The following is a 24,786-nucleotide window of genomic DNA, read 5'->3' as shown; positions in this document are numbered from 1 at the left end:
GCCACAGACCAGTTAGCAAGCAGTTTAGACCGCATGTACGTATCCTGCAACATACTGGCTAAACTTATTGGGACAGAAATTTGACCACTATGGTTTTCCGATCACAACGCATGTCACTCAGAAAACAGTCGCTACGATATTACTTATAGGCATCTAAGATTGTGGAAACGCAATCCACGCTCTTGAAAAACAAGCAGCTAATCGAGCAGGTACGTCACATCTGGGAATAATGCAGAAAGGAAACGAATCATAAGGCAAATAAAACACAATATTGGATAAAATGCACGAAGCCAAACATGAGAAGAACGTCATTGCATTCGGTTAGAACCATACAAGAATGGGAAAACAGCACAAAATGAATCAAGTTACATACTCTGAGAGACTTATACAAGAAAAATAATAACAGTAAATAGTCGAAAGATAGTAAGAAAATAAAGGTGAAAATAGTCAAACTTAAAGTGGAGCAGATATGTTTCAAGCAGAATGTTCAACCACTTAGTACCTCGGCGTAATGTGAAGACAAAATCAATACCTGAAATAAAAACATCTAAATAACTTTTACACATAAGATCTACAACCCGAAAATGAAGCGAAACAGTTCATCAACTTCCTTCAACCAGAGGTCGTCGACGAGGATAATGCAGAATGGACATGAATGGATACAGGTGGTCAGACAGGATGCTTACGTACGTGTCAACTCTCAGAATTTTATCTAGACGTAACAGTGATCCCATATCACGCCAACTGCACACGCCCCACACCATTACAGAGTCTCCTTCAGCTTGAAAGGTCGCCTGCTAATATGCAGGCGCAATGGATTCATGAGGTTGTCTCTATACACTGTAAGGTGTCAGGCAAATCTAACACCTTCCATGAAAACCCTGACATGATAAGCAAATCCAGTAGTATGTGACATAGCTCCGAAAAAATCGTGACATTAAATTAACCAAATTAATACCAGAAACGAGTCTAAATCGTTTCAGGCAAGTTCTGGGATGGTTCCTTTGAAAAGGCATGACCGATTTCCTTCCCAATCTTTCCCTAACCCGAGCTTGCGCTCCGTCTCTAATGACCACGTTGTCGACGGGACGTTAAACACTAAGCACCACCACCACGAGTAACGAGTGAGCAAATGGAATACCACAGACTAACAGAAGAATGCTTAAATGCATCTCATACCTTCCCACCGTGAGACAGACGCAGTTCCGAGGGGAGAAACGAGAAAAGAGGGTTGAGAGCAGAACCGTGATAAGTTAGAAGGCCCTACGATAAAGGACGGACACCCACGTCGCCAGCTAACCGTTAGGACCACCCCCAGCCCATGATAAAAGCTAGAGAATTAGCGTGAGACTTTTTTGCGTCTCTGTTACGTCAGAACCACCCTCCAGCCCATGTTAAAAGCTAGAGCCCTCCAGAACAACAGTATAGATCTTACGATAGCATAAAAAGTGAGGTGATCAGAGCTGTGTGCCCGCCGCCCCCTGACGAACACCGACATGGTAATGAACGCACGCGATGCCGCATAACAGCGCATAAAGCTTCACTCAGAACTGCAGAAGTCTCATCTGTTTTTGCGTAATACTAGTGTCGATCGTCAATTAAAGCTCATGGTGTTCACATTTGCCACTTGAAGTAAAAATCTGAAACGCGATGATTTTTCTGTTATATAGTTATTGAGAAGACACATCAGCCACTTTAAATTACGACAAGTTAGATAAGTAATTAAAGATAATTGAGGGTCACTGTACACCATTTTGATAGTTTTCTCTTTTGTGAAACTTAATTTAAACCTATATTATAGATGTTATATGACATAGGTCATCCTTCGATCCATTGTAGAACTTGGAAACCCATTCAGGGAATATTCGTTCGCATTTTTGTTGCACGCAGTTGGTTTTTAGCATCCTGTATTAAAACATCTCCTTCCATCAATAGTGCAATTTATAAACAATGTTTTGTGAGTAGAATAAAATTTCCTATGGTAAACTTAACTGCTTTTTCGACGTTATTTTACCAGATAACTAATAATAGGAAAGCCTTGAACCCCTTCCACTAAATTTCGTTAGTATTAAGATTCTTTTACAGGGAGTGCAGTGGAGCTGACGCTGAAATCATTAAGTATTTGGTTATATCATCGCTAGTCTCACTGAACTCTTCTGAATTCTACATGTCATGTGTGGTCTGGCGTCTCCTTACCAGCAACAGGTCGCAGGTTCAAACTAGTCAATTCCGTAAAAAATACGCTCAGAGCGTCGTTGCGCGAAAGTCGTAGGGAGACACGATATAGAAGAAACAGACACCACGCAGAATGTTAGAAAAAGGTGACCCTGCCAGGATGGTAAAATACCGTGATTGAAGGTCGACCACATGCCTAACTATGTCAGAAAAACATCCTGTTGAAAAATTTTCGTAGTAAATTTTTTTTCTAAATTTATACATAGTCGAAAACAGTAGCTGCAGCGATAGATAGTAAAAGTATTAAATAAATAGTGAGACATTCTAGCAGAGACAATAACATAATTATGTTATGAATTTTGAAAATTGTTAGAATTAAGTTTTCTCCTCAATGCAAGCGCACAGGTGGCGGATACATCGTTGACAAGTTGGTTCTGACGTAACGAGTAAGTGAATGGTTTGTCAAGTCGTGTGAACAAAAAGTTTATGAAACGCGTGAGTTCGTATGAGCGCATGTTGACGCGAAGTAGGGCGCGTGAATTGTTTTTAAAACAGAAAATAAGGGATTCGGAAAGATTAGCAATGGCAGATCGATACCTTGACCGAATTGAGGTAGAGACCCAGCATGAAAATGGACAGATAACAGAGGACAGTACCACAGATGATGCAGTACCGCGAGAAATATGACAGATAACGCACCATAAGGAGGATAATGTACGTCAAGGTGTAGAAAACGTAAGTCAGCATACGAAAGAGGAGCAGGAAAGTAGGGAGACGGTTGATGAGGATTCTAACTTACGTCTTGAATACGTAGAACCCATAGTACAAGTAATCAGAGCTCCCTCACCACAGAGTACAAGGAATGCGAGCAGAAACGTGTCACAGCACAGTTCAATGCAATAGGTTGCGAACCAATACTCGGACGAAAACACAGAGCGTAGGACGTCGGAAGAAAACGCAATAGGACCCACCAATCTGGCAGGATTATTACAACAAATTACGGAAACCATGACAAGGCAAAATAAAGACATAGCGAACCAAATTCAAATTTAGAATGCAGAAACCACGAGACAAATGCGTGAGATTAAATAACAAAACAAAAACAAAATCAGTTACACCTAAGTCATATTGAAGAAGAGGTAAAAGAATCTCAAGAAGTGATAGGAAACTTAGTAAAAGGTCACAATCAATTGAGAACAGACATTGACAAGGTACAAGTGGACGTACAAACATTGCGCGATGACATTCAGGCGAGATCAAAACATTAAGTAACAACACCCAGGGAGAAGTCAAGAAACTAGAGAAACCGATAAACGAAATTACTAGACAAGCAGCAGGTACAGCACGTGAAGTTGTAGAAAACAGGGTGTTACACAAACGTATCACAAAAGCAGCCCTGAAAATATATGATAACCGCATAGTCAAAATAGAAGCGCAAACGAAGCGAGAATTTCAGAAATTGCGAACAGAGTTGTTGCAAACAATTGAAGAGCGTAGTGAACAGGATCGAACAAGCACAGAGTCTGCAACCACATCCGTATCTGTAACAGCACCGGAAAAACAAGCAATTAACGAAGGTATTACGCATTTGCGATTCCAATCACAGGCGGAAAGTAACATACGTGACAATGGAAAGCCAGGTCTCGAAGAGTACAGTGCAATGCATTCAGCTACACGTTCACAACCGATGGAACAAAATTATTGCTTACCACTCCAACGATACTACGCAAGGGTAGGCGAAAGTTACAGTGGACAATATCCAATGGATCTACCACAACTGGAAGGAACGGCGGGAGAAATGATCAGAAACAAAATTGGCGAAGAATCGCGAATTTCATATGGAACTATGACGAAGTACGACAACGACCATTTCCTCACAGTCAGAAAATGTCAACACTTTCGAGATGGCAAGTCATTACATCCACGAACTTTTGTTGATCAATTCCGAATAGGATTACCAGAACACTGGACGCTAGCACACAAATTAGACTTTGTATGTGCACACATGTCAGGAACAATCGCAGAAACCATGCAGAATGTTGCAGAGACATGCCGATCGTACGAAGATTTCAGAGAGAAGTTTCTCACACGATATTGGCCCAGCGAAGCACAGAACAGAGTGCAATACGTATTATTACAGAACCCATATTTTGAAAATTCAGGATATAAGAGTCCCGTGAAATTTTTCGAATTAATGGTAAAGAAAAATCAATGCTTAGATGTACCATACAGTGACTGAGAGTTGATTAAATTATGCGCTATGAAGCTACCATTGAAATACCAGCAATCATTAGTAGGTCGCGGAGGCAATGACGTCGAAGCATTTAAAGGTACTCTAAGGGAACTAGAGTCCATATTTTCGGAAGATGACGCAAGAAAAAGGCGAAGCGCGCGTGAAAACCAAAGCAAGAAACAGTGGAATCCACAAGACACACAACGAAGGAACAATAATTACGAACCATGTGATAACTTCGCACCAAGAAACGACAATAGATTTCAACAAAGAACCGGTAATGGATTTAGAAGATAATATGATAATAACTATAATTCACCCAGGAATGGCAACAACTATTACAGAGGGACTAACGACAACCGGAACGGGTACTGGAGAACCAATAGACAGACAAATTATCAACAAAGAAACCACTATCAACAAGCTGAACAAGAAAAGAGAATACACATAGAAGAGGTGGAGGCAGGCCACCAAACCCCGATAAATGTTCGAATTGACAGCTAAGCACCCATGCCAAAGAAAATGACGCACCGACCCAGGACAATTGCAGCACCTTGAACAGAGAAGTACAGAGAAGTAAAAATCTTATCACGAAAAGCGAAGAAGGAAGAAATAAATCCGCAGGGACCATATGAAAACAAAGATAAGAAATAACAATATCGTGTTGGGACGAAATTAATTGGGAGAATATTGACGAGGAAGATGAATTACCAGAGGCATGCACAACGAATGTAGGAGGAAAGGACGAAGTAATGAGTATTGCAGAGCTATTTGAGATGGAAACCAGGGAAAGTGAATTCAATGAGGATAATGCGCTGTCGACAGAAGTTGAAAATAAGTTAAGAGTAGGCACACAACCCAACGTATATAATGAAGGAAGTTCTGAAGCGATATTAAAGCATTTAGATGCGATTGATTATGAGGAAGTAGCGACGGAGAAGGAGAAGATAGACGAGGATGAGGAAAAGGTAGAGGATGCTGAAGAAAGCGCAAATGAAGGAAGAAATAGGGAAGAGGAAATAAAAGAGACAGAAGTAGTAGTTGAAGCTTATCCTACAGAAAGTTCGAATTCACAAGGGAAATTCCTAAAAGACTCATGTATGATTCAGCGGAGGATTCGTTGATGCAAGAAGAAGACGAACAGAACCAACCCTTTCAAATTCAACTAATTGATAAGGCCATGGTAAAGCATATTCCAGTCAATATTGTAATTGATAGCGGAAGTGAACTGACTGTGACCTCAGACAATTTATTCATGCAGTGTAATGCCAATGAGGAATTGCCAGTTCTGAAAACATGTAAGATTAAAGTAAGAGGTCCTATTAGAAACAATGCTGCGGAAGGTACGAGACAAACAAGGTTAATTCTTTCGTGCCAAGGTCAGAAGTTCGAAGCCAACTTCGTGATTATACCTAAACTAACTGTAGAATTGATTATAGGCGCAGATTTTTTAAATGGGAGACGAGCGATAATAGATATTGGGAAAGGTAGCGTAACATTCGGGAATGTCACACTTCTCTTTGAGCAAAAGCTAAAATTAGAAGAAATACCAGTTATAAACAAACAATTAAGAATGACGCGAGATAAAGAGGCTGAAGAATTAGAATGTTATGCACAAAAGAAGTTCAAGGTATTTCGGAACACAGTGAAAGAGAATTAGAGGGTATTTTAGGATATAAAGCAGAGGTATTTTTACCTACGACTCGCAGTATTAAACACTTTCAGTACAAGTTTGGATGGATGGATTGTTTGGAGGAAGAGACCAAACAGCGAGGTCATCGGTCTCATCGGATTTGGGAAGGATGGGGAAGGAAGTTGGCCGTGCCCTTTCAAAGGAACCATCCCAGCATTTGTCTGGAGCGATTTAGGGAAATCACGGAAAACCTAAATCAGGATGGCTGGATGCGGGATTGAACCATCGTCCTCCCTAATGCGAGTCCAGTGTGCTGTCACTGCGCCACCTCACTCGGTCTCAGTACAAGTTTGAAGATTAATTTTATTACTGCTAAATAATCAGCACAATATTTCAAGATTATGTTGCTGATACGATCGTCAGGAGAAAGAAGAATGAAGAGAGAGGAAGGTGGAAAAAGAAAGTAGTTTCAATAAAAACAAAAACAAAAATAACACCAATAGTACCATCGATTAAGGTGAAGGGATAAAGCGTAGGTAGTCTAACAGCGTGAAATACTAAAATGCTATACACCATGATACTACACAAAAAAAACGAATTTGAGGATTTTTGTAGAAGTTAGGACTCAAAATATCTTAGAATTGTAACATGGAAAGAGTGACGAAATTTGTAAATCTTTTTAAGAAGGCGTAAAACGATGTAGGTACTAGACATATGTTAGATGATTATAAGTAAAACTTTTGGAAGAAACATTGTAAAAACTCCAGCAAAGACCAGTTGCAATGACCCACAAGTTGCAACATGAGAAATATCAAGAAAGAAAAGGATGTAATTAGCAAGACACGATTCCTACAAGGCAGAAGTGGCGAGGGAAAGGAAAGGACAGCAAGACCAACAGAAGGCCCTTGTAGCGAAAGTGGGCAGTAAATAAATCTGCTGCCAAGTGGAACCACAGAGTGCCGAACCCTGCAGAGACACGACGGGACACGAAATCCCAGAAGGGTCTCCGAATGTCCCACTCAGCGAAGCGAGCAATAATCGGTCCGACGAGAAGACCGCTTGGGCAAGCAACCACTGGCAAAAAAAGTGTAAAAGTCACACTATTGCTATTAAACAGCATGCTTATGCACGAAACTGAAGAAAACTTCAACAACGTAAAAATGACACGCCCAAACAATTTATCAAACAGTTACTAAGAGGAGCATTTCAAAGTGACTAGTTATCAATAAATATATCCATATCCTGTCCAGAGAAGAACCAAGAATCAAGTAAGAAGCAGAGAAAAAGCAGGAAGAACCGAAGTTGAAGATTCGCAAGATTGAGACGAAGAAAGAAGATGGGTGAAGAATAGACGACATACCTTCCCAAATCCCTATCCTATTGTAAACAAGTCGTCTGCGAAGTATTACAACGAAAAACGACCGATTTCAGCGACACATAAGGATGACTTTCACGCATACAAAGCCAGTAAATCACGAGATTCTGCACTCACAGCTCCATTCCATTTTGGGACCTACACAACAGCAACACACATCAGCATATCCAACAAGGAACGACGAACGAAGCTGTACATCAAATACATGCCCACATCCATCTCGCTCAAGTCCATCACCTTCATGCAAAAACATTCGCCAACCTCATACTTAAACATTCATAGGATTGTGTGAATGTGTGAAATCAAATTATGTGATGTAGGAATTGTGCAAAAGAAACTAAATAAGTTAAGCACACCAGACAGCTAATGAACTACAAAATAACAGTCACTGACCATGGATTTAAGTAAAAAATAGACTATCGATATAAATAAGTCATTCGTTCTGAAATGGACAGTATATAAATAACAAAAGTAAGGCATAATAAACACTAAAACTATATGCCACTTATTTTCTCCTCATAAAAATAAAAGATAACTATATTTTACTTATTTTCTGCTTATAAAAACAAAGAATAAAAAATTATCTTGTTGGATGTTTTTCCTTTTTTTAACATTTGTACCATTTGTTAGGATAATGTCTCAATACTTGTGTATGTATATTTCTTTGTCAAACCAATTCTTGGAAATGATTCTTATTTGTTAGTGTAACAATGTTGAAATGGGTGTCAGTAAACAAAAACATTTTACTTGTACATGATATTTAGAAAATATGTTAGGAATAGATTTTACTTAATTACTACATTTATAAAAACAATATTTCTAAGAAAATTGATGTGAAAGACTCCTCATTTTCGATAACAAACTTCTTAAAAAGCAAACTTCACACTTAAATAAAGAAATAAAATAATTAAAAATTTATAATAGTGTAAAAATAGTCTTCTCTTGTCATTTTTAATTATAATGTGGAATAATATAAAAATATAAATCAGTAATACAAACTAGCATAGAACAGAATAACGTGGCTGAACAGTAGGCAACAAAATTTAGACAACGGAATAAATTTTGACTGACTTAGAAAACGATTAAATCATTGCCTAACTTCAGCGCAAAAATATAGTTCGAATGGTGGTGATATGTAAGGTTTCAGGCAAATCCAACACCTTCCATGAAAACCCTGACATGATATGCAAATCCAGTAGAGTGTCACATAGCTCGGAATAAATCGTGACATTAAAATAACTGAAGTAATTCGAGTAACGAGTGAGCAAATGGGATATCACAGACTAAAAGACGAATGCCTAAATGCATGTAATACCTACCCACCGTGAGACAGACGCAGTTCCGAGGGGAGAAACGAGAACAGAAGCCGATAGCAGAACTGTGATGAGTCAGAAGGCCCTACGATAAGGGACGGACACCCACGTCGCCAGCTAACCGTTAGGACCACCCCCAGCCCATGTTAAAAGATAGAGCCCTCCAGAAGAACAGTATAGATCGTACGATAACGCTAAAAGGACCACACCAGCTGCAGGTTTTAGCGTGAGACTTTTTCGCGTCTCTGTTACGTTGCAAACTTTAAAAACATTGCCCCACCACGAAAAGTATAACGTTTCCCATTGGATAGACAGAATTTTTGTAGGCAGAGCTTAAGGTTGACATTGAGACCCTGATTGGTCAGATGAAAACACAGCGAGATAGTTTCTTTTAAACCAACTTCGGTAAATTGTAGTAAGGAGAAGATAGGAGGGAGTGACTTCCGAGACAGTGAGGTGATCGGAGGTGTGCTGCCCGCCGCCCCCTGACGAACACCGACATGGTAATGAACGCACGCGATGCCGCATAACAGCGCATAAAGCTTTACTCAGAACTGCAGAAGTCTCATCTGTTACACCCCGTTTTTGCGTAATACTAGTGTCGATCGTCAATTAAAGCTCATGGTGTTCACATTTGCCACTTGAAGTAAAAATCTGAAACGCGATGATTTTTCTGTTATATAGTTATTGAGAAGCCACATCAGCCACTGTAATTTACGACAAGTTATATAAGTAATTAAAGACAATTGAGGGTCACTATAGACCATTTTGATAGTTTTCTCTTTTGTGAAACTTAATTTAAACCTGTATTATAGATGTTATATGGCATAGGTCATCTTTCGATCCATTGTAGAACTTGGAAACCCATTCAGGGAATATTCGTCCACATTTTTGTTGAACGCAGTTGGTTTTTACTATCCTGTATTAAAACATCTCCTTTTATCAATAGCGCAATTTATAAACAATGTTTTGTGAGTAGAATAAAATTTCCAATGGTAAACCTAACTGCTTTTTCGACGTTATTTTACCAGCTAACTAAAAATAGGAAAGCCTTGAACCCCTTCTACTAAATTTAGTTAGTATTAAGATTCTTTTACAGGGAGTGCAGTGGAGCTGACGCTGAAATCATTAAGTATTTGCGTACATCATCGCTAGTCTCACTGAACTCTTCTGAATTCTACATGTCATGTGTGGTCTGGCGTCTCCTTACCAGCAACAGGTCCCAGGTTCAAACTAGTCAATTCCCTAACAAAACACGCTCAGAACGTCGTTGCGCGAAAATGGTAGGGAGACACGATATAGAACAAACAGACACCACGCAGAGTGTTAGAACACGTACACGTCCACCAGCTCGATACAATTTGGAACGAGACTCGACCGACCAGACAACGTGTTTCCATTATCGCCCTGGCGAGGCTTAAAGCTTTGTACTGTGCAGTCACTAAGGGCTCCGAAAGCCCATATCGATGTTTCGTTGAATGGTCAGGACACTGACACTTGTTGACGGGTCAGCATTGAAATCTGCAGAAATTTGGGAAGGGCTGCACTTGTGTCACGTGTAATAATCCTCTTCAGTCGTCATTGCTCCCGTTCTTGCAGGATGTTTTTCCGACCGCAGCCATGTCAGAGATCTGATGTTTTGCCGGATTCCTGATTTTCATGGTACACTCGTGAAATCCCCACTTCATAGCAACCTCGTAGATGCCGTGCCCCATCGCTCGTGCGCCGATTATAACAGTACGTTTAAGCTCGCTTAAATGTTGATGACCTCCCACTGCAGCAGTACTAACCGATTTAACGACTGCACCAGACACTTGTCTTACGTAGGCGTTGCCGACCGCAGCGTCGTATTCAGCCTGTTTCATATCTCTGTGTTTGAATACTGTACAACCCCAAGAAACCTGAAAACCCAAATGAGGATGTCATGATAATTTAAACTAGGTAACAGTGTTAGCCTGAGAGGTACGACAACTTTGACAATAATATAACACCTTAAATGTTTGTTGAACATCAATTTCTATAATTACTGAGTATGTTATGATATCAATCTAGAAAGAAAGGAAGGTTGTTTTTAACTAGCTGTGAAATATCTTAGTAATAACTGCAAATCAGTACGACGAAAGTTAAGTCCAAAGTAATATTTCGGTCAGAGATAACATATATTGTGAAAAAAAGTTGTAAACGCGGTTAAAAGGAAATTCAGTATGTCTACAATGCTCGATAATGGAAAAATTAGTCGCTTGCTAGCTTGCTTGCTATCAAGTCGAAAGCGAGCACCGTTTGTTATAGTACTACAAACGGAACATTACGAGATTGTTTCTATTTAAAAAAAAGTGATATTGTGTGATAGAGATGCGCGGACTTTTGTTATCAGTTATTCAGACTTGAGAACTTGAACAGAAGTGATAATCTGACAGTGTTCGAGCAGTTAATGAACTTTAATTATTGGAGATATTATTGTTAGACTCAACTTTCATCAAAGTGAACAGTTACTACGAAGAATGGGCACAGTATCAAAGACTGCATTACCGGATTAGCCTGGAGCAGGAAACATTAATATGACCACACGAAGATAATACAAATACGCCGATTATAAAAGATGTCGTAATTGTCACGATCACTGAACTGAAAAGAATCGTAACTGATCTGATCCATGAGTGTGCGTGTGGTGCGATGATTATAAACTAACGGCTAAGAAGGAACAACAAAAATTGTTCGTCAGTAATGGAAATCTCACGTGTTGATTCCGTCATTGATGGAACTGTGTGATATTTGATGATCAAAATTAATTAACTGTCAACATTTTAGTTGAGAGTGTGACTTGATGAACATTGAGCGTTGAAAGGGGTGTTTTACCGAAATAATATCACGACGCAAGAAAGCAAGATAGCATTATAGATTATCTCTGGATTTGCGACGTACCGTAGTGAAAATTCTGCCTAGCAACGTAGCAACAACTACTGATACTGAACCGGAAATGAATTTTTCCTCGCTTCAGTGGTGTGAAACGACGGCAGTGATGAATGATTCACTCAATACTGCAATAACTAACTAACCAGGCATAGCAAATCATCATAAAACTATGACAGACAATTAAAATTATCAATTCTCATCGCTGAGAAGACTGTGTGGACTCGCAAACGGACTTTCTTACATTACGCCAGGAACAATTTTCTTTAGAGATTTTCAGGTACTGTTCCACGTTATCCGACGGGGACAACCATCACTGCGCGTCGCGCCTCCATTCCACCAACCGAGCAGTAGCAGTGGCGGCTCAACATCAACAGCGACAACAAAAGGGGAGAGTGGAAGTCACAATACGCATATCTATACGTCTCTTTGGCGCTTCAGTGTAGAAAGAGCGCCCTGTTGGTTTGCCTATTGAATTTTATATGGAATATCAGGAACATTTGAAAAATCCACAGGAGGAAATCTGTAGTGAGGTGCTACAAATGATTCATGCTCCTGCTGAAATTCGTGAAGGACTGGAAGTCATGACTCCAAAAGAGACGGAAAGGGAAAACTTTGAAACATAGAAACCATTCACTCTACGTAAACCTGGTGTCAAGATACTTTCCCGCATAGCTGTAGGAAGAATGAAGCCCTTAACGAAGTTTTTGGAAATATCTTTCATTGCCAAACCAACGTCAGAGACGCGATAGTAGTTTTACATGCTGTTGTTGTTGTTGTGGTCTTCATTCCTGAGGCTGGTTTGATGCAGCTCTACATGCTACTCTATCCTGTGCAAGCTTCTTCATCTCCCAGTACTTACTGCAACCTACATCCTTCTGAATCTGCTTAGTGTATTCATCTCTTGGTCTCCCTCTACGATATTTACCCTCCACGCTGCCCTCCAATGCTAAATTTGCGATCCCTTGATGCCTCAGAACATGTCCTACTAACCGATCCCTTCTTTTTCTCAAGTTGTGCCACAAACTCCTCCCCAGTCCTGTTCAATACCTCCTCATTATTTATGTGATCTACCCATCTAATCTTCAACATTCTTCTGTAGCACCACATTTCAAAAGCTTCTATTCTCTTCTTGTCCAAACTATTTATTGTAAATGTTTCACTTCCATACATGGCTACACTCCATACAAATACTTTCAGAAACGAGTTGCTGACACTTAAATCTATACTCGAAGTTAACAAATTTCTCTTCTTCATAAACACTTTCCTTGCCATTGACAGTCTAGATTTCATATCTTCTCTACTTCGACCATCATCAGTTATTTTGCTCCCCAAAAAGCAAAACTCGTCAACTACTTTAAGCGTCTCATTTCCTAATCTGATTCCCTCAGCATCATACGACTTAATTTGACCACGTTCCATTATCCTGGTTTTGCTTTTGTTGATGTTCATCTTATATCCTCCTTTCAAGACACTATCCATTCCGTTCAACTGCTCTTCCAAGTCCTTTGCTGTCTCTGATAGAATTACAATGTCATCGGCGAACCTCAACGTTTTTATTTCTTCTCCATGGACTTTAATACCTGCTCCGAATTTTTCTTTTGTTTATTGCTTGTTCAATATACAGATTGAATAACATCGAGGACAGGCTACAACACTGTCTCACTCCCTTCCCAACCACTGCTTCCGTCTCATGCCCCTCGACTCTTATAACTGCCATCTGGTTTCTGTACAAATTGTAAATAGCCTTTCGCCCCCCGTATTTTATCCCTGCTACCTTTAGAATTTGAAAGAGAGTATTCCAGTCAACATTGTCAAAAGCTTTCTCTAAGTCCACAAATGCTAGAAATGTAGGTTTTCCTTTCCTTAATCTATTTTCTAAGAAAAGTCATAGGGTCAGTATTGCCTCACGTGTTCCAACATTTCTGCGGAATCCAAACTGATCTTCGCCGAGGTCGGCTTCTACCATTTTTTCCATTCGTCTGTAAAGAATTCGCGTTAGTAGTTTGCAGCTGTGACTTATTAAACTGATAGTTCGGTAAGTTTCACATCTGTGAAGACGTGCTTTCTTTGGGATTGGAATTATTATATTCTTCTTGAAGTCTGAGGGCATTTCGCCTGTCTCGTACATCTTGCTCACCAGATGGTAGAGTTTTGTCAGGACTGGCTCTCCCAAGGCCGTCAGTAGTTCCAATGGAATGTTGTCTACTCCCGGGACCTTGTTTCGACTCAGGTCTTTCAGTGTTCTATCAAACTCTTCACGCAGTATCGTATCTCCCATTCCATCTTCATCTACATCCTCTTCCATTTCCATAATATTGTCCCCAAGTACATCGCCATTGTATAGACCCTCTATGTACTCCTTCCACCTTTCTGCTATCCCTTCTTTGCTAAGAACTGGGTTTCCATCTGAGCTCATGATATTCATACAAGTGGCTCTCTTTTCTCCAAAGGTCTCTTTAATTTTCCTGTAGGCAGTATCTATCTTACTCCTAGTGAGATTGTCCTCTAGCCATCCCTGTTTAGCCATTTTGCACTTCCTGTCGATCTCATCTTTGAGACGTTTGTATTCCTTTTTGCCTGCTTCATTTACTGCATTTTTATATTTTCTCCTTTTATCAATCAAAATTAATATTTCATCTGTTACCCAAGGATTTCTACTAGCCCTCGTCTTTTTACCTACTTGACCCTCTGCTGCCTTCACAACTTCATCCCTCAGAGCTACCCATTCTTCTTCTACTGTATTTCTTTCCCCCATTCCTGTCAATTGTTCCCTTATGCTCTGCCTGTAACTCTGTACAACCTCTGGTTTAGTTAGTTTATCCAGGTCCCATCTCCTTAAATTCCCACCTTTTTGCATTTTGTTCAGTTTTAATCTACATGCTACTAAGGTTAAATTGACACTTCTGTCACTTCACTTTCATAAAGTATTTGATCGTGCGCGCCACCATTATCTACATAAGACTCTAAAATTCGAGTTTATGTGAAGGATTTTTCAACGTAATGCGTGCGGTTAACGCAATACACAAAGTCTCCTCAAGAATGTAGATAAGCAGAATGATCAAAAATGGCTCAAAATCAATTTTCCGATCATGCAGAAGTTTCCGTTGTCCATGTTACTGTTCGCTTGCATATTGGAGCATTACTTGCATCTCTTACCGAGAAACTACGTGGCCGCCTTATCAAGGGAAATCAATAACTGTGTACGATTACTGACGATGTCCCATATTAGATACACAGAACGAAGATTTAACAAGGATGCTAAAGTTTGTTGGTAGCTACTGCAAAACCTCTTATGGAATGATCAACGAACGAAAGTCTACGATTATGAACATAGGGTCTACCGTAACTAGCTTTGTATCTGACGGGATACAAGCCTCCGATATTATGAAAATACTAGGCTTGCATTTCTCAAAACGCCTACGGCGAGCTAACGCTGTCAGCTGGATACTGGGACACCCAGCGATACTAGGGCAACTGCAACGCTACGCCCACAGAGAAATTGATAGCAAGCAAAAAATTCAATGCATAAATAACGTGACGCTGCCCAGAATACGGTATCTAGCATACGAATTTCCAATTCCAACGGGAGTAGTTCGTGGAATACAAATGACGGTTTGGTGGTTAGTGCAGAATAGTGAAATATTTAAAATTCCGCACAACGTAATGCACATGTCCAACGAAAGACGGAGATTACAAGCTGTAAAAACCAGAGAAAATGTACTGCTATGTTCCTGCAAAAACAAAAAACAGCCCTACAAGTTATATCATCAAGGAAACCAAGAAGAGAACAACCAAGTTATTAAGCCACGTCAAACCTTATCTTAGACACATACGCTCAGTCTTTGTTTAGTTTAGTTATAGAGAAAAATAAGTTGCAGGGTATTCAATCGCTAGGAAGATATACACTGCAATAGACCATCATATAAGAGCAAATTTTAAATTAGGAGGAACTATAAGGATTGCAAAAAGATGTGGCTAAATATCCACTGATCAGTTCAAAAGGACGATCTCTGTGGTACATGATTATCCATCTAAAGATTCTCAGAAGTAGGAAACTGTATAAACTAGCGCTTAGCCTCTCGCGAATGTGTACTGACTGCAATGTAGAGGATACGATAGGTCATGGCCGAATATGCCTGAAATTTGGCGTGCTTCGTCATTCACAGGTCATTAACTTACAGCTCAGAAGGCGCTGTTTCCAAAGCGAAGCCCTTTCAGGTCAGAATGAAAAACGCCGTTTTCTCTGGGTCGTCGCTCATTATAGCAACTTCTCAATTAACAAGAAAATCGAAATCTGTCTACCAAAGTACTGACAGCAGAGCAAAGATAACGTTGCCCGTTTTTTGACCGTCGTACTAACATACTGACCCAAGATACTGAGCAGAAGTTTTGGCAAAAAAAAAAAAAATCGGCTTTTTAGATAATGAACACGATGTTTCTATACACGTGCCGAACGTTTCCATTTTCAAAGAGGCTACTCAGTTTTCCAATAGAGTGGTGCTCTTTGAGAACTACAAAATGTTCACCTACCGAAGGAAGTTTCTACAATTTTTTGTTATTCTCGAGAAAGAACAAATTCACTTTTCTATTTTCCGTGTTGCAGAAGCAAAGTTTTATTTGTTCAAAGCAACGAATTTTGTTTTTAATTATAATATTCTTTCTAAGAATGGAAATCATACCTTTGTTTTAAGAAATGAAGAACTTCTAATTTCACAGAAGGTGACATGTATTTTCAAGTTTTACGTCATAGACCCAAAAGGAGGATAAAGCTACGAAGCTAGCCGCAGAAGGTAAAAAAGGAGAGCGAAGGGGTAGGCGGAAAGGGAGATACTATGCTGTTCTGTTTGTAAAACAAAGAAAAAAAGTCGAGACGAAGGAGTTCACGGATGAACAGCCGTGTGTTATTGTCCAACGGGCACAATGTTTCGGCAAGCGACCACGTTGTCATCATCAGGTGCTCTGGCGAACTGACCGCCCGTGAACTCTTTCGTCATGAAGTACGCCGGGAGAAAATTGGAAAAAAAAAATCGCTTGAGTCTTGTTCATGAAATGCAAAGGTCTCAGTCTCGATTCCCGATTGTGGCACCAAGTTTTAATACGCCAAGAAAATTTCGATCAGCACCCAGTTAGCTGGGAGTGAAAATTCAATCCTAGTGGAATGATTTCTTTTTAAGAATGTACAAACAAAACAATGTTGTACATTGGGAACAAACCGTTCAAGATCGCACTGTTTTAGATAGAATAGCTTTGTATTCAGGATAGTAGAGGCTCCAGTAACCATCCAGCCATCGTGATGTCGTTTTTCAATGGTTTCCAAATGTTCAAATGTGTGTGAAATCTTATGGGACTTAACTGCTAAGGTCACCATTCCCTAAGTTTACACACTTCTTAACCTAAATTATCCTATGGACAAACACACACACCAATGCCCGAGGGAGGACTCGAACCTCCGCCGGGATGAGCCGCACAGTCCATGACTGCAGCGCCTTAGACTTCAGTGGTTTTCCTAATTTACTTAGGGAAAAAACCAGGACAGACAATCCTAAAATGAGGCCACGGTCGACTATTTGTCTAAGCCTCTTCATACTGTTCCCATAAGAATGTAGAAAGGAATTCGATTTTTTTTCATGAAACTGATCCTTGTAAAAGCGAATAACACTTGTACTGCTACAACGAATTTTTGGAATCCTCTGATTTACACCTATTACCGGAAATATGGCAGCTTATGGCCTAAAAACATATTGGGTTAGGTTGTTTGGGGAAGGAGCGAGGTCATCGGTCTCATCGGATTACGGAAGGACGGGGAAGGACGTCGGCCGTGCGCTTTCAGAGGAACCATCTTGGCATTTACCTGGAGTGATTGAGGGAAATCACGGAAAACCTAAATCAGGATGGCCGGACGCGGGATTGAACCGTCGTCCTCCAGAATGTGAGTCCAGTGTCTAACCACTGCGCCACCTCGCTCGGTAAAACTTATTGAAATCAATGTATGAGCTGAGGAAGATCTTTCAAAACTTTACATCAAGTGCTAGTCTATTCAGAGAAGAAACATTGGCGTGATGGGTGCGATGTCGAACAATGAGCTAATTCTTAGGGTTCCGCCCCTCAACCGGCAAAAATAGAATCCTTATACGATCACGGTTATCCATATGAAGTTGAAATTTATGTCACATGCTAAAGCCTACGGTACCTTGACGGTGTAAAAAATTGCAGCTTTTAAATCAATGCAGTCAACAGATACGGCCATTTATGTCATACTTTTGGATACTTGCAAACTCACTCATAAGTTATAGGGTATTTGTCGTAGTCCTGTAATCATGAAATCTGGCAAGAAGCGCAGTCTCACAGTCAAACCAAAGGAAAATATCCTAAAATTGTAAAATTTGCATTTCACATGAAAAAAAATTTTCATTTGTTATCAGACGGTCTATCTGTCCGTACGGCTGTAGACACTCCTTTCCCTCAAGAACTGGTAAACGTATAAAACTAAAATGTATGTCACCTACGAAGGTCTATAGGCCCCCGGCGATGTAATAAGTGCAAACTTTTAACTCAATGAAGGCAAAAGATACCACTATTAATGGCACAGATTGTGATACTCGCATACTCGCTTATCAAAACCTATAGGGAATTTCCCACTGACCTATAATCATGATAGTTGACAAGAAGGAAGATTTCACAATACAAGAAAAAAAATCCGATATTCGCTAATTTCTAATTACATCACATAAAAATATTTCTTTTGTCATTTTTTCTCTGGAGTCAAACTTGAAATTAAAACATTCTTTAGAGTCTCGGAAGCCCTAGGACCGACATATTGTCCGATTCAATGTCGATAACAGGTAAAAATGATAGATATCCACGATTTCCAGAATGAATGATCTATATATACACAAATTTAAAAAATCGGATTTTTGTAATTCCACAGTGAAACCTTCCTTTTCTCGTCAACTTCCATGATTTTACGTCTCTCATTTATCAAAACCTATGCGTTACTTCTCGGTGGCCTAGAATCATGAATTTTGGCAAGAAGAATTGTTTCGCAATATAGTCAAAGGATGAAATGCTAAAACTGTAAATTTGTAATTATTTCACAGGAAGTTTGTACGGAACGCTACATGCACCTGGTGACTTTTTTACATAGAATCGCAGTCTTTTATTCCCAGGTTGGCACATTTTCACCATCTCCTCGCACTGGGGAAGACCTGAGTCGGTTGCTCGGCATTTCTGCCTTTGGGGTCATATATCACGCTTTAGATTTTTGCAAATGAATTCACCTCAAAAGGGGGAAAATAAAATAAAATGTCAGCCGCTTTGCCATTTACATAACACACCCTACATCATATTATCGGATTTGCGTCAGTTCGACACGGAAAGAGATCTCGCTTCACATAAATTACGGAGTACGACAGCGGGAAGAGCTATAAATCTGTCGCACGCTGGTGTGAAACGTTATATGCGCTGAACAGTAAATCTCCTTCACACACGTTAAAAAGAAGATGAAATGAGTAAGTCTGGATGAAAAATTACGTTTTAATTTTTTTTACGCAGTCTGACTCCAACTGCTTACCTCAAACGCATAAGATTTTGCTATAATAATGACAGTTCTGTTAAGCGTTAACATTTTGTGCCTCAGACGTTGTTTTACTCCTAATGTGATAGAATGAGTCTGTTCTTCCTTCTAAAACGTAACTCAAGTCCCTGTTCACAATTTTCCTCTCTCTTTCTCTTCCCCATTTATCGTTTCTCTTCTTCGTTGTTTCGCGTCAGCTTCCATCCAGAACTATTGCCGAAAGTAAGCTTTGATTTGGTGCACTAACATTGAAATAGGTTGGACTCTGAACAGAAGAACTCTACAAAGTTCCGAACAGTAAAAAAGAAAATGCAAAGGAAATTAAAGAGCAGCAGGGAATAATTAATGAGTAAGAATTATTTAGAGTAACTGTATGAAACAAATAATCGCTGGTAGCATTACATACGGCTAAATAGCGCCTCCTGGCTAAGCATGACAAGAGATTTCCAGTTATGATGGAAAAGCAGTGGTCGCTATTAAGGAAGTGACAAGCGATAACGATGAATAAGAGACAGAATCTAAACACATTACGAAATAAATAGGAAAAGGTAGGAAGGAGCAGCTATGAAATGACTTTTATAAGCGCAGCCATTGGATTGACAGTTTCTCCGACATGTACTTGGTGTGAATACAAAAGAAAATTTATATAAAAAAATAGCGAAATTGCAGCAAATCCAGGTTTATACGGGATTCCTCTTTCTGTCTAAAGGTGATAAAGAACTGATCGAAGAGCAAAATAGTTGTTTGTATGCATAAAATTCCTAAGGTCGAGTGATGTAAATGGACTGCTTTGAGTGACTAGTGCAATACGCCTCCAGAATTATACTAGTGTATTAGTTTATTGAAGGTTGTCGAATAGAAATATCCGATAGAATTTAATGGACAAAGCTACGGAGATACCGCAGTAGACTGACGTGGAATAGAAAGAAATAAAGTTGCTGATCAGTTTGTATATAATAAGGCAAACAACTTAGAATTTTAGAGTATGCCTCAGGAAACTGATACCGGCACGGATTTGAGACAATAGTACTTCTTATAACAAACTTGGTTCTACATTTCTGGAAATGATACAATTTATTTATTTTCTCCTAACTATACACAACTGGTACAGGATAACTTGTAATATTGAAAATAGTTTTTCATTGTTCTTCAGATCTCTGCGCACTACCACTGCACAAACTATAGACATCCACTGGTGACTCCAGGATCCCGACCGTGAGCTCTATGGCTGAAACATTGCATTCATGAGCTTTAAAATGCCTGGATGGCTAGCAAGTAGTATTTCGTACCTCATAAAAGTATTATTGCCCTACAGTTTCCTGATGTAAACCTGTTTATAGCCGAAGTTCAATCTAGGGAATATTTAATGACTTAAACTTGGTACACATCTCCTTTACTGCCAGCACCAATCGCTGAGGAGATGAGAACCACCTACCTAACATACTTCAGATGATATGACGTTATAAACACTGAGATGCGTGAAAAGCAAACGCCTTGTGCATGACCTTTAAATTCATTACTTCTCTTCTACTAACTCTATTCTCAACACATTTTGCAGAAGTATACAATAATGCAGCTAGATGTTCGTACAAAATTATTTTCTGACACATAGATCAGGAGATATGGCTTCACTAACACTGAAATGCTTGAAGAATTGCCGCATCATGCTCCACGTTTAAATTTATTTTTCTTTGCTTCTGACTCTACGTGTGCCGCTGAATGTGCCTGCGCAAATACATTATTGTAGGGCACACAGTGCAAGAGATACAGTATGACGTCTTCAACACTGAGATGTGCGAAAAATTTCCGCATTGTGCATGAAGTTTCAATACATTTATTCTATATTACTGAAACTCGTAAAGTAGAGTTAAACTGAGGAAATTTCTGACACCTGGTGTCTACGAAGAGCAAAAGGCTGAAAGCGGAAACAGTAGCCGTCTTTAGAGTTATGAAGAGGTGTCACCATAGAGACAGGTGAAGCTGCTGCACCCAGCGCACAGAAACTGTCCAGGATCGTATTTCTTAATTGGGATACTGTGCTTCTACATTTGTACATTGTGCATATTTCTTCGTAGGATTGTTTCATAATGTCTAGAGTGTTTTCATGAATACATGAAATCACATTTCCTCGGTATTTCACTACAGACTTCACATATGTTATTTGTTTCTAATAGAAAATTGGCAAAATGAATACCCGAGCAATGCCATGTTTTTCAGAAAGTATGTAAATAAGGTTCTTCAGAAACATGAAAGGTTAACAATATGATGATGAAAGGTCTGGTATGTAAGAGTTGGTGAAACGAGACTGTCAGCACATGATGGGCAAGAAGCAGCAGCGTGAAGTATTTAAAGAAGAACACGGTACGAAGAAAAATATTACAAAAAGCTAACTTAATGGGGAATTTACAGGTGGAAGAAAAATGATAAAACCGGAAGAGAATTTTCCGTATGGAGTACGGAATTAATAACGAATGATTGGTGATAACACAAACAGCAGAATATTTTGATAGACATACGAATATGTTTATGGACCCTCGGATAACTGTTTAATATGTTTGAATATTCTGATGCGTTGGTAGAAAGTAATATAGAGTGTAAAAAAGGAAATCCAGATATCACAGTCAATCAAAAAGAACGATAAAGGAATAATGTGAAGGACTGCCCAGAAAACTAATACTTTTCTATCATACTTAGACAGAAAAGTCACAATATAAATTTCTTTATTTGGAAAGTACCTTATAATAAGAGAGCAACTCTGATAGGTAATAAACATAATTTAGCAGAATTTTTGGATAAAGTACGAGAAATCGACAAGTGGCAAGGAAATTATGATTTCAGATGTTACGCACGTTGCAAGAAGAACAGAGATATGTGAACTAAAAAGTTCGAAAGATATATGGGAGGAGGAGGAGGAGGAGGAGGAGGAAGAGTTCACTATAATTTAGAGGGCCTAGGAACTATTACAAATATAAGAATTTCCAAATGGGATACGACATCCGACAGTGAGTGTCCTCCCTGTCACGGATGAGAGGAGAGAACCATATTACTACCGGAATTCTCATACTAAGTCCTCAAATCATTACGCTGAACCATCTGCGAGAGACCAGACAGATACTAAAAAAGGATGTAAGTTTAATAACCGTCAGTGGTTTGGGAACAAAATATTAGTATCTGGTTCCACAGATATCCGAATTCGAACCAGATACGGATATTGGTGGCTTGTCTCATTGTGCACGAATAATACTTGATGTCATTCATGTGGCAGGCCAGAGGACGACACGATTGGAACGTCGAAACTGGGTGCCTAATAAAACAATATCAAACAACAGCTGTTTGTGTGGCACATCAAAAACGTTTTGCATCACTTCGGTTCAGCGAGTTCCGAAACCTGTAAAGAAAATTGGAATAGAGATCAGCATAAACATAATTTCCGCCCTTTTTATTGCTCATGAAAACCATACATTGCTTATTGTACCACCATACAGCGAGACCTATAGAGGTGGTGGTCCAGATTTCTGTACACACCGGTACCTCTAATACCCAGTAGTATGTTGTTTCGCACTGACGCATGCGTGCATTCGTCGTGTCATACTGTCCACACGTTCATCAAGGCACTGTTGGTCCAGGTTGTCCCACTCCTCAACGGCGATTCAGCATAAATCCCTCTGAGAGGTTGGTGGATCACGTTGTCCATGAACAGCACTTTTCAGTCTATCCCAGGCGTGTTCCGTAGGGTTCATGTCTGGAGAACATGCTGGCCACTCTAGTCGAGTGATGTCGTTTCCCTGAAGGGAGTCATTCAGAAGATGTGCATGATGGGGGCGCGAACTGTAGTCCATGAAGCCGAGTGCCTCGTTAATATGCTGCCGATATGGTTGCACTATCGGTCGGAGGACGGCATTCACGTTTCGTACAGCTATTACGGTACGTTCCATGACCACCATCAGCGTACGTCGGCCCTACATAATGCCACCTAGAAACAGAGGGGAACCTCCACCTTGTTGCACTAGCTGCATGCTGTGTCTAAGGCGTTGAGCCTGACCGTGTTGCCTCCGAACACGTGTCCGACGATTGTCTGGTTGAAGGCATGTGCGACACTCACCGGTGAAGAGAACGTGATGCCAATCCTGAGCGGTCCATTCAGCATTATTCAACATGGTGGCGTTTCTGTCAAGGTTCCTGTGGACTACTGTAGCCTGTTGTGGGGTTGTGAGCCACTGAGTGCAGCTGAGGAACGAAGCCTCTCCGTCCTTCCTAGGTCCCCGGTTCATACGATACTATGTGTCTAGCTAGAGGAGAGCAGAAACTCATTTAAAAGGATACCGACTGTTGCAACTACAAACTATAAAAGAGCACGTAATATCTCAATTTGATAGTGCAATGTTTGTATGGATCTATAGTTCACTATTGGCACTTGAAAATGTGATACTAGAAGCGTGTACAAAGGTCGGATTGGCCAATTTCAAAGTATCGATTTCTTTTACCGATAGTCTTAAGGCTGAATATGGCATTTCATTCAAGTATATTGGAAAGCTCAAAAGTTCGTGCAGGAAGTGAACAGCTTTATGAAAAAGCAGAGTGTGGAGAAAGAAAATGCTGGGAACAGTAACCAAAGTCAGTTCCATTACGATATGTCTTAATCATCAACACTATCTCACAGAGAAGAGAAAACTACAGCTAGGTTTGCAGTCCGTACATAGCTCTCCCCACAACTGTATAAATGATGTGCATTTATCAACAACAGACAGTGCGAGGGGGTGGAGATTTCTTATGAACAGCATGTTGCAAGGTACACCATCTTTGCTCACTAATGTTCTTGTCTGGAGCGTTTAGAGGCCAGCGGAAGTGTTTAAACTCAGAATAGTGATCCTCGACCCATTCTGTAGGTATTCTGGAAGTATGAGAAGCCGCATTATCCTGCTGGAATGGTCCATCGGAATATGCAGTGGAAATGAATGGTTGCAGGTGATTAGACAGGATTCTTACGTACGTGTCACCTGCCAGAGTCGTATCTAGACGTATCAGAGGTCCCATATCACTCCACCTGCACACTCCACACAGTATTACGGAGCCACCAACAACTTGAACAGTCCCCTGCTGACATGCAGTATCCTTGGATCCATGAGGTTGTATCCACACCTGTACGTCTCCATCCACTCGAATCAACTTGACACTAGACTCGTCCTAAAAGGTAACATGTTTCCAGTCATCAACAGTCCAGTACCGGTGTTGATGGGACAAGGCGAGATGTAAAGCTTTGTGTCGTGCACTCAGGGTACATGTGGTACCCTTCGACTCCGAAAGCCCATATCGATGATGTTTCGTTGAACGGTTCGCACACTGACTCTTGTTGATGGCCCAGCATTGAAATCTGCAACAATCCGCGGAAGGGTTGCTCTCCCGTCAAGCTGAACGATTCTCTTCAGTCGCCGTTGGTTCCGTTCTCTAAGGATCTTTTTCCGGCCGCTGCGATGTCGAAGATATGATGTTTTACTGGATTCCTGATATTCACGGTACGCTCTTGAAATGGTCGTACGGGAAAATCTCCACTTCCTCACTACGTCGAAGATG

Source organism: Schistocerca gregaria, chromosome 3 (genome assembly GCF_023897955.1).
Source record: "Schistocerca gregaria isolate iqSchGreg1 chromosome 3, iqSchGreg1.2, whole genome shotgun sequence".
In the NCBI taxonomy this organism is placed as follows: domain Eukaryota; kingdom Metazoa; phylum Arthropoda; class Insecta; order Orthoptera; family Acrididae; genus Schistocerca; species Schistocerca gregaria.
The sequence above is the reverse complement of the archived record's forward strand: the minus strand, read 5'-3'. Positions refer to the sequence as shown.